The sequence below is a fragment of the Macrobrachium nipponense genome, chromosome 11, assembly GCF_015104395.2.
Source record: "Macrobrachium nipponense isolate FS-2020 chromosome 11, ASM1510439v2, whole genome shotgun sequence".
Taxonomy (NCBI): Eukaryota; Metazoa; Arthropoda; class Malacostraca; order Decapoda; family Palaemonidae; genus Macrobrachium; species Macrobrachium nipponense.
Window position 1 is genome coordinate 17,070,343 of NC_061087.1, and position 10,518 is coordinate 17,080,860.

At 32.3% G+C, this 10,518-nt stretch overlaps 1 long non-coding RNA gene across 1 annotated transcript in view; it reads left to right on the plus strand.

Annotated features, from left to right (window-relative positions):
* The window catches only part of LOC135214071 (uncharacterized), a 200,923-nt gene extending 192,177 nt beyond the window's left edge, over window positions 1-8,746 (plus strand). Inside the window, exon 3 of the long non-coding RNA XR_010314328.1 lies at window positions 8,631-8,746. This is a non-coding gene — a long non-coding RNA (uncharacterized LOC135214071). The remainder of the gene's footprint in view (window positions 1-8,630) is intronic.
* Window positions 8,747-10,518: the final 1,772 nt, after the last annotated feature.

Consider the following 10,518-nt stretch of genomic DNA (forward strand, 5'->3'; position numbering starts at 1 on the left):
GCTCAAACCATCACGCAATATTATCGAAATATAGTATGAGTTTTATTAAGGTTTATATAAGACTTTAAAATCTTAGATAAATGAAGTTATTTTTAGTTAGAAAACTCCCTAAAAGTTACAAGTGGATTAGACACATTGTTATTCAGGTAAATAATTAAAGTTTCACAAAAAAAAAAAAAATACACGTAGTGTATTTTTTTCATATTCATCAAATATTTGACAGGATTTTCACGCAGTATATTTGACATGGGATAGACGGATCGCTCTCTCATAGCCACTCATATTTACGTATTGACGCGAGTCAGTCAAATATAGCTTTCACTCTTCGTCAGCCTATGAGTTTTGAGGAAATGTATATGATAAAATGACTGATGAAACATAAATTAATATTAGAACTATGAATATTTACGCGTAACGAATCTGTGCATTTTTCACGTTATGAAATTATTCCAAAGTGCATATAACTACAATAAGTGAATTCTAACATCATGAAGAATTGAGCATTTATAGCATGAATACAAATAACAAGAATCTTTCCAACTCTTCTAGATGTAAGTCAAATAAATCACTTCACTTTCGTTTCTTGTCGTATTAAGACACTTTTCAGAAGTAAATCTTTGAGAACCATCGCAAAAAAATAAATATGACGAATTTTAGATCGTAATTAGGAAATTCTTTGGTGCGAAAGACCAACGTCCGGGATTAAATAATTAGATTAAGTGAATTAGTTTACTGAAACTGACACAGTTTTCCAGCAGGCTCCTGTTTGGTTAACTGAAATCAGTATTTTCATGTTCACTCAATGTATACAGAGACCTCATTAACGTGGTTGACCTAATTTTGATGTTTGTGTTTATTAGCAACACTTAATTAATTTCTTTTTGATGTTCAGCATATAATTTGGAATTGATTATAAAACTTTCCAGTGACTGATAATTCCAGTAGATTAAGTTTCCGGTAAACGAGTTTCCATTGTTATTTGAAAGATCTGTATTTATATGTATGTATGTGTGTATATATATGTTTTTGTGCGTGTGTGTGTTATGTGTGTGTGTAATCTACTAAAGACAAAGTAAGGAGGACAAAAAACCAAAACAGAGAACCCAGGTAGAAAGTCAAGTAACCTTTACAACCTCATGTAATCCCAAAGTGAAGCTTCTTTTCTTACCTGTACTTCTTGGAATCCCTTCGGTGCTTTTAGCTTTCCTTCTTTTGAAAGAACAAATGAGAAACCTCTTCCGAGGAAATTGCTTCTCTCAGGAGGGAAGGAGATGAAGCTTAAGCGCCTGATATCTGAAGAGTACAGAAATAATCGAGAATGAAAAATGCTGTCCTACAATAAAATGCACATATTTATTCTTTGATAAGTTGGAACTATGGTAATGGTATTAGAAGTTTGAAGAGAAATGTTTGAAATCTGCATTTTTACTTCTGAGATGGATATATATATATATATATACATATATATATATATATATATATATATATATATATATATATATATATATATATATATATATATATATATATATATATATATATATATATATATATATAAACTGTATCACTACACGGTTGCTCTGCACATTAGTATAATTTCTAACAGGACCTCAATGAAACTGGATGGCATGAAGGGGAGATATTAGTCCAGGAAAGCTTGTAACTTTTTTTGAATAAATATCTCCGATTGATACCATCCATCCACACACACGCACACACACACACATATATGTTATATATATATATATATATATATATATATATGTATATATATATATATATATATATATATATATATATATATATATATATATATATATATATATAACACATATATATGTGTGTGTGTATTATATATATATTGTGTGTGTGTGTGAGAGCGAGGGGGGAGAAAGAGAAGGAGAATATTAAGAGCAAAGTAGAGTGTGCGAAGCAGCAAAACAGAGCATCTCAGGTAAAAGGTCGAGTGGCCTTTAAACCCTAAGTAATCCCCAGGTGAAGGTCCATTTCCCACCTATTCTTCGTAGAATCTTTTTGGTCCTTTCCCGTTCTTTCTTTTGGAGGCTCAAATGAAAACCTTTTCGAACGAAACAGATTCAGTTAATATTCTCCTTTATTGTAAGTTATTCCAGTAGTATGGCGAACTGGCTGTTAAATTATAATATAGCATGATAATTGTGAATACAAAAACGTCACACGTGTGTGTTGAAATTTATATGTAAACACACATACAGAGAGAGAGAGAGAGAGAGAGAGAAGAGAGAGAGAGAGAGAGAGAGAGAGAGAGAACCGCATATGTATATAACGTGTACATTAGCTTTCAACCATAATGAAGTTTGTAGTAGTATTGGAAGTAGGACATAAATATTAATTTCTGTCATCGAACTGTGCCACGTAACGAAATGTAAATCAAGTGGCTGTTTTAATTGCGGGAATATTAAATGCTTTTACTTATGTAGCGCAAAATGATTCACGTACAATTTGATTTAAATAAAAATTTGACATGACGCCATTGATTCACACGCTTTTTGGTGAGGCACAAAATGCGATTGCACGATTTGCGGTTTACGTGAGTTTATTACGATATAACTCGCTAAACGGATTGAGACAAGAACACGCCGCCCAGATTAACAAACTGTAAGCCCGCCCTCGCTTTCTGTTTTTGTATATAAACGTCTATCGACTTCTATTATATTCAGTGTGAACTTGAAAATGTAGAATATACTACGGAAATACTTGTTCCAAGTCCCCAGTTTTTCACTCTCCTTTCTACCGTGGATTTAAGGATATAACCCAAGTACGTGTTCTTTCGTGCTACATTGGATATATATATAATTGTGTTGTAGTAACTGAATCTAATCATGTACGTTGCTATATTACTGAAACATGTTGTGCAGCACTTTGAAGTGATGAATTTTGCAAGGAAAAACAATGCACTTCGATGAATCACAACCTCTTTTCATTTTCGAGATGGTTTCGTAGTTATACATCAGGATTAATCTTATGTATAGCTCCCACATATATGACAGTGTGGAGTTAGATACCATCAACATCTCTCTTCCATGGTGTTCATCGTCTAATTATTGACATTATTGTCATTCATACGCTCAGAATTCATCTTCGATTCATTAAGTCCTATGTATGTATGTAAGTATGTAGATCAATATCTTTAGAGCCAGTTCACCCATTGAGAAATGTTCTTGTAATCATTTGATATTATTTATAAATAAAATTTCTGGTCTTTACCTTTTTCACTTTACCATTTAGTTGTATGTAAAATATTTTCCCAAAACGACAATATTGTTGGCACTTAAATGAAAGCAGGAAAATGCCGTGTATGGACTCTCTTACTCCATTTTACCAATGAGTGTAAATCACCAATAATTGTATTCGATTCTGGAGCTCTTAATATGGCCATGAAATTCACATTCATACTAAAAATATATTTATTAAAAGAAACCTATTTATCGTCCAAATGTCGTTTCTATAACACGTTCGAAATTCTTTTTCGATGAATGACTACTGACATTCCAACAAAGAGGACCAATAGAAGCGATAAAAAGAAACAGAATGCTGAAGGTCTTCAAAGTCGTCATTATCCCTGATAATTGCAGAATGATCGTTATTTTGCAAAGTGAATTTGCCTTTCATCACCAGTACTGAAGCGATACTTCGTTTGCAATTTGCGATTTTAATGACAGGCTGGCACGAGGAGAATGTGAGGGCACTGACGCTATTTGTTGTTTCGAATTTACCGTTTCGTTTGCTTCTATGTACAGAAAATAGTTAGTGTCATATTTAATAAATCTCTCTCTCTCTCTCTCTCTCTCTCTCTCTCTCTCTCTCACTCTCACACACACACACACACACATACACACACACACAACACGCACACACACACCCACACACACCAACACACACACACACACGTGCATTGTGTTAACCACGAATAGCATTATTTTTCAAAAGTGACAATATGGCATTATTTCACAGTAGAAGTTACTAAGCAATCATCAAGTGGAATTTTTAAAATTACTCTGTTGTATTTATCATAGTATTTTATCATAGTATTAATCGGTTGCAAATTTGAGCAACCTTAGAACATTGCAGCGGGGTTTCCTATTTTCGCATCGAAAAATGACAGTTTTAATTTTTTTCCCTTAAAAAAAAAAAAAAAAAAGCAAGACACTAGGCGTTTGGGAGTAACGGTGATGAAAGAGGCATCTACTCAATTGCCAACGGTGGAGATGAGCTGACTTCGGTTCTCAACAGATTTTTTTTATAGCTGAAATCAGTTCTTACATATCTTGGTGCCTTATATATACTCATTGTCAACCTAGATTTAAAACATGAGTATTTTTGTGGATATTCTCATTCAATTAATAACTTTGCAAATTTATGTTTTTTCGGGTTAGGGTGTGAGAATGTTAATTAGAAGATAAAGTATTTCTTGTGTAATAATATCCATTGACAATATTTTATATATATAAGATTTGTACGATGAATGTATCGTTTACATTTAGTTTTATTGCTAAGAACCTATATAAAAAAACTCGTATTTAATGTGCTTATTATCCTTAATGTTTTTTACGTTAATGCTAATTTATAATGGAGTTTAATAGCCTTTCACTTTTATTTGATGATTGAATGTGCTTCAAAGGAACAAATCTAATTACAGATCATAACGCTGTGGTTTGCGATGGATATTCTTGCATACAGAAATGTACATGTTCACTTATCACTATAGAACTGTAGTTTCATTATTTTCATTATAGAAGCGAAACACGGGAGACGGATTTCTCAGAACGTCTTTCTTCTTGTTTATTTAAAACTGGACTAAAACCCTTCCATTTTTATTCACCACTGTTCCAGGCAAGTGAATAGTGGTTTCCTCCAGAGCCCTTCCCATCGAGCACCCTAACCCTTTCGACAGCAACTGCCGGAATATGCATTGCCAATAACCATAGAAATTCGAAATCGCCTCTGGCCATTGCTTCCCCAACTCATATGAACTAAAGCAGTTACAAAGTTTGATGGCAGAGCGATGAGAGAATCCCATGTTGGGTGACAGTATTCGCTCTCTGCTATATTTCATATAGAACGTTTAGTTCCTGTTACGTTTACGATTTGGATATATTGTGAAATTTGTGATTTTGCTTATGTAAAAGTGGGATTACTTGCAAAATTTCCTAGTATTGTGTTATGGTAATTATCTATTGGGCCTGCTGGTAAATAGCAGTAGGAAAGTTTTTTAAAATAATTATTTTCAAAATATTATTTAACGTGAGATAGAAATTGTTTCATATAAATGATAAAAGTTTCATCAATCACATGATGGATTTTTTAATTAAGGCAAGAGTCAAGTCTTATTTTAAAAACCAGTTAGAGAGTTTCAGAGATGTCTTCAACTATAATTATTATGACCTTATATTGATAATGTTACTCACTCTGCTTTCATTTCGCCTTTCTCTATATACATATAAAAAAGTGGTAGACTAGAAATATGTCTTTTTATAATTATGAAATTAGAATTGTGTCAAATAAAGCTCTCTCTCTCTCTCTCTCTCTCTCTCTCTCTCTCTCTCTCTCTCTCTCTCTCTCCGTCTTTGTCAGATGTCTGAAAAATAATTACTCTCAACATTATGGAGGCAATCGCAGTTAAAACCTGAAGAGGTCACAAGAAAAAATATATTTGTGTTCCTGCAGGCATTCAGTCCTTCCTGGTCATCCAGGGTCGATGGCATCACACCATAAGTGGATTGTCATCGAGCATTCCCCAAGCGGTCGCCATTACTCATTTCGACGCCCCATTTGTCGGGGAATGAGATCCCGATCTCATTCATTCCCTCAGAGGGCAACATTTGTCTGGTTCCTAGTGAAGAAGTTTGTGGTCTTTGATGAATGCTTTATTTTGTCAAGATGTGAATTGCTTACTACAGTGTAGAACATGTCATTTATTTAAATATATGTACATTTACATAACTGTGGATTTGTTTCTCCATGTCAGGTATTGTAACCATTGATAAAACCGAAAAAAAACAACACTTGATATATGAATAATTGTATGACCAATGTCATTACACCTGCTTCAATATGTATGTATGTATGTATGTATGTATGTATGTATGTATGTATGTATGTATGTATGTATGTATGTATGTATGTATGTATGTATGCATTAGAAAAACTTTAAAGCTAGCCTGTATTCATTTCATCTTACATGAAATTCTCAGGTACTCTTTACGAATCTTGTGTTTTTTTTCATATTTTTTAGTACCAATTTCATCAGGAATGGAAGATATATTTTAAACGGGTAAAGAGAACCTACTTTCACCTTCTGGATTCACATTATCTGTTTAATCCTCACTATCATAGATACTTATGTCCCTTATCGGTAGTAATATTATGTGCGCCAGTGTTTGTTGTACAACGTCGCACATTTTGAAAATAATCATCATTGTGTTTTCCAATCAGGACCCAGGCTATCTTACCCTAGGCAAAACGACCGCAAAATCAATACTCCTTTGCTTTGCCGGCTTCCTGTTTCAGTTTAGCATTCGTGAAATTCTGTTTACCTGTTTTGCGCGCTGTGAGGTATAAATAAGCGGGCGGCAGGTGCCTGGACCTCACTTGTTATAAAAGATAATCCTTGCATTGCAAAGTAAACATTTTTTTTTTCGAAAACACTGGGACTCAGCCGGACTACATAACATCGATGGAAATATTTCTGTTGGCCTTTTGTCCGACGTTTATTTTTTTTTTCCTTATCCGCTGTGGGAAAGATGATATGTCAGAGAGAAACTTTTCCCTTTTATCTTTTCCATAGTGATGGAGCGAGTGAGAAAAAAAGGCTTTTGTTTTTCGGATTCATTTTTATTGGAACCGGCACTATCTACCAGAAATTGAGGAGCGCAATAGTTTAGATGCATGGAATTCATACAAACAAGTAAGCCTGGATATTTTTCCACGAGAATTTAGCTTTCTGTCGATTATACCGCGAGGAGACAATGGAAAAACAAATTAAGAGGAAATATGAGTAAAAGTTCCATACATCTCTTATTTGGTTAAAAAAATGAAGTGAGTTACAGGATGGGAAACCTCTGATTTCGAGAAACAAAAGGATATGGTAAGTATTTAAAATTAATGGAATGTTTGCTCTTGTGCTAGTTATTTAAGTGCATTTAGATTATTTAGATAATTAAGCTCTTATTATTGATTGAGCTTTTTTACATATATGGTCAGTGATTTACAACTTTTAAAAGTTCAAAATTATAAAAAAGCAATTGCTCCATATCTAGCGTGCGTGCATATATATATATAATATATTATATATATATATATATATATACTATATATTATATAGATATATATATATATATATAATATATAATTATATAGTTTATATCTATCTATTTATCTATACACACACACACACACACATATATATATATATATATATATATATATATATATATATATATAATGTATATATATATATATATATATATATATATATGTATTATATATAATATATATATATATATATATATATATATACACATATATATATTATCTGTAGACGTGTGTATTAAAGTTGTTATTATCATCCTATATTATGAAAGGCATACTCATTCAATAGCTTTGAGTACTTTTCAGATAACTTCTTTCAAATATTATTTCTTGAAGGAAAATCATGCTGTGCCTGCCGAATGGTATTAAAATAATTTCCATACCATGAACTTTTCTTTATGAAAAATATCTTGAACATCTTGATAGCGTATATTATTATTATTTTTATCAAGATTAGTAAGTCTTATTATTAATTCACATGTCATTTTGCAGAAAGCCATGAGTACTCAAATTTACTCTTAGCAATGTAAATTGGAAATGCAAATGTTGCTGACAAGCAATCACCTTAATGATGCATATCGGTTATTACTAAAAGTTTTAGTTTATCTACCGTAATTACTCAATTTTATAATGATGGTTATATTCCAAAATATAATTTTGTTATCTCTCTCTCTCTCTCTCTCTCTCTCTCTCTCTCTCTCTCTCTCTCTCTCTCTCTCTCTCTCTCTCTCTCTCTCTCTCTCTCTCTCTCTCTCTCTCTCTCTCGACTTTCGGAGAGGAAAGGTTTTATTTTTCGTTATCCAGTACAGGATCTCATCTCACTTCTGAGCCCAGTCTTGCCTGGTGAACATATACATATCAACTTACTATTGTGAAAAATCAACATCATATGCAGGAAAATCTAACACTTTACTTATTCTATATATATATATATATATATATATATATATATATATATAGGATATATAATATATATATATATATGTGTATAACAAAAACAAGAACGATCTTTCTCTATATTATTTTTTTTCTCGCTGTAATTTTCGTAGAATATCATGATTCTCAAGTCATCTTATATTCACTTTATATGTGAGAGGTCCATTCAATTTATTTCCATATCACAAAACGTCAGATTTTTCTGAAAACATCTAAAAAACTTTATAGTCAGTGAGTCAGCTTCCCCAAAATGGAAATCAAAATTTCGACCACCAAATATTTACTTTTTTTCCCCACCGTAATTTCTCTTGATGTTGTATTTTTCCTTTCATTTCTATTTTCAGGTAAAAGAGACGGGATGCGAACCCGCAAGAAAAGGAGGATGAAGGAAATCATTTCTCTTGGTCATGAAACCTTTTCTTCTGCCAAGTGCGTCAAGAATTTCGACGGAACTCAGGTGAGTTGTGCTGCAAGATTAAAGAAAGTGCCTTGACTGCAATACTATATATAAGCGTAGTTGTTTGCATGTTTATATGAATAGATCCATGTTAAAGTGTTTTATACAACTTCACAAGTAACTGTTCGTATCTATTATAATTACATGAATGCATATTCCATCCATACCTATGCCCTGTCACCCCTCACGCAGATACATTTGACAAGTTTATGACGTCACTTCCACTTTGTAATACTAAGTTGTCAAGAGAATCAATACTGTAGAAACAGGATTCCGTAATGTACCGACATTCTCCATAAAAAATTCAGCCATATCCAACCTTATTGCCATCCTTCCTCAGCAACACATATCTTTCAGAGAAATTGCCTCTTTCCAATAAGACAAGTGTTATAGCTCTGCGTTGAATCGGACATACCAATGTATGTGCATGACGTTGATAACAGGTAATACTGGCATACCTATTTTTATCATGGTCAGCTATGAAGTTATAATTTTTCTTTTTCTTTTTTGGGCTATATTTGACGAAAACAGAGAGAGAGGAGAGAGAGAGAGAGAGAGAGAGAGAGAGAGAGAGAGAGAGAGAGAGAGAGAGAGAGAGTTATTCCACGATGTTCGTCGATATGCAAGGCATGATATATATATATATATATATATATATATATATATATATATATATATATATATATATATATATGTATATATATATATATATATATATATATATATATATATATATATATATATATATATATATATATATATATATATATATATATATATATATATATATATATATATATATATATATATATATATATATATATATATATCATATCCTTACGAATCCTTTATTGCCAAAGTGTGTTCCGTTAGTAAATCGTATGCCAGTACTTTTACAATAATTTTATTGAAAAAATTTCGCTTATATTAACATTAAGATACATGTCACATCACTTATTTGTGACACAATAACCGCATTACAATTTTCATTATACTCTGAAAGAGAAACCGTTTTCACAATGCATCGCTCACCTTAACATAAGCAAATAAAAAAACTCGAATAAATATAAATAAATCTGTAACGAAACAAGACACCAGTTTGTTCCTCCGAGATATCGAAGGGGCAAAATCCTTTTTGATCTCAGAAGCAAGCCATGACAGAAGAAGCTTTCAGGATGCATTAGTCAGTATCTATTTCCAGCAACTCGAGACTATGGAAATGTGGCTTCCTGTTCCTCATGGAAAATGGCCACCGCAGATGCTCTTACACAAATGCACAGCCATTGGAGTAAGGCTGAAACTGGGGCAAATCTCACGCAAGTAATTTTACACAGCAAAAGTTCATTCACAGTGAAGAGAACAAAAATGTAAATATAAATATTTTCTGACTCATTAACTAATTAAATTTCCATATTTTCCTATGGTATCACGTGCAGAAAGTTCTTCGCCTGGATTATTGCACACATTGAAGTATTTATAAGATGTTGCACACTGACGTTACTTCTGTAGCATTTCCAAAAGCATTATAATTCAAATTCACTGGAAACGCTCTATGTTTTTGCCCTATTTATTGACTTAAGTGCTTTGAAGGCCAGGCTGATAGGTATCAGATATTGGCATTTAAAGTAACTCCCAAAAATTGCCGGAAAAGAATAGATATGTTCTGCTTGTTGAATTAAATAGAAATGGAATATAAAATGGATAAAAAAAAGTTCAGGATCAAAATAAAAAAGATGTCAAAAGTGAGGATAAAATAACACTTTACAGACACTCTT